We start from the raw sequence: 311 nt of genomic DNA on the forward strand, positions 1-311 counted from the left end.
ATTATAAAATTTTTCTCGGATGATTTTAGTCAAATAAAGTGTTAGCGTATAGCAAATAACCTCAGGACTCCGGAACAGTAATTAGTTTTTCAATCGGACCAATATTTGCTGCGCGATATGAGTTTGGAAAACCGTCCGCTCCCACTTGATCATATCATTTTTTCAAACTCCTATCACTTAGCAAATATTGGTCCGATTGAAAAACTAATTACTGTTCCGGAGTCCTGAGGTCATTTGCTATGCGCTAACACTTTATTTGACTAAAATCCTCCGAGAAAAATTTCATGATTTTTCTCTTGATATTACTACAG

Source organism: Bradysia coprophila, unplaced genomic scaffold, assembly GCF_014529535.1.
Source record: "Bradysia coprophila strain Holo2 unplaced genomic scaffold, BU_Bcop_v1 contig_138, whole genome shotgun sequence".
NCBI lineage: Eukaryota > Metazoa > Arthropoda > Insecta > Diptera > Sciaridae > Bradysia > Bradysia coprophila.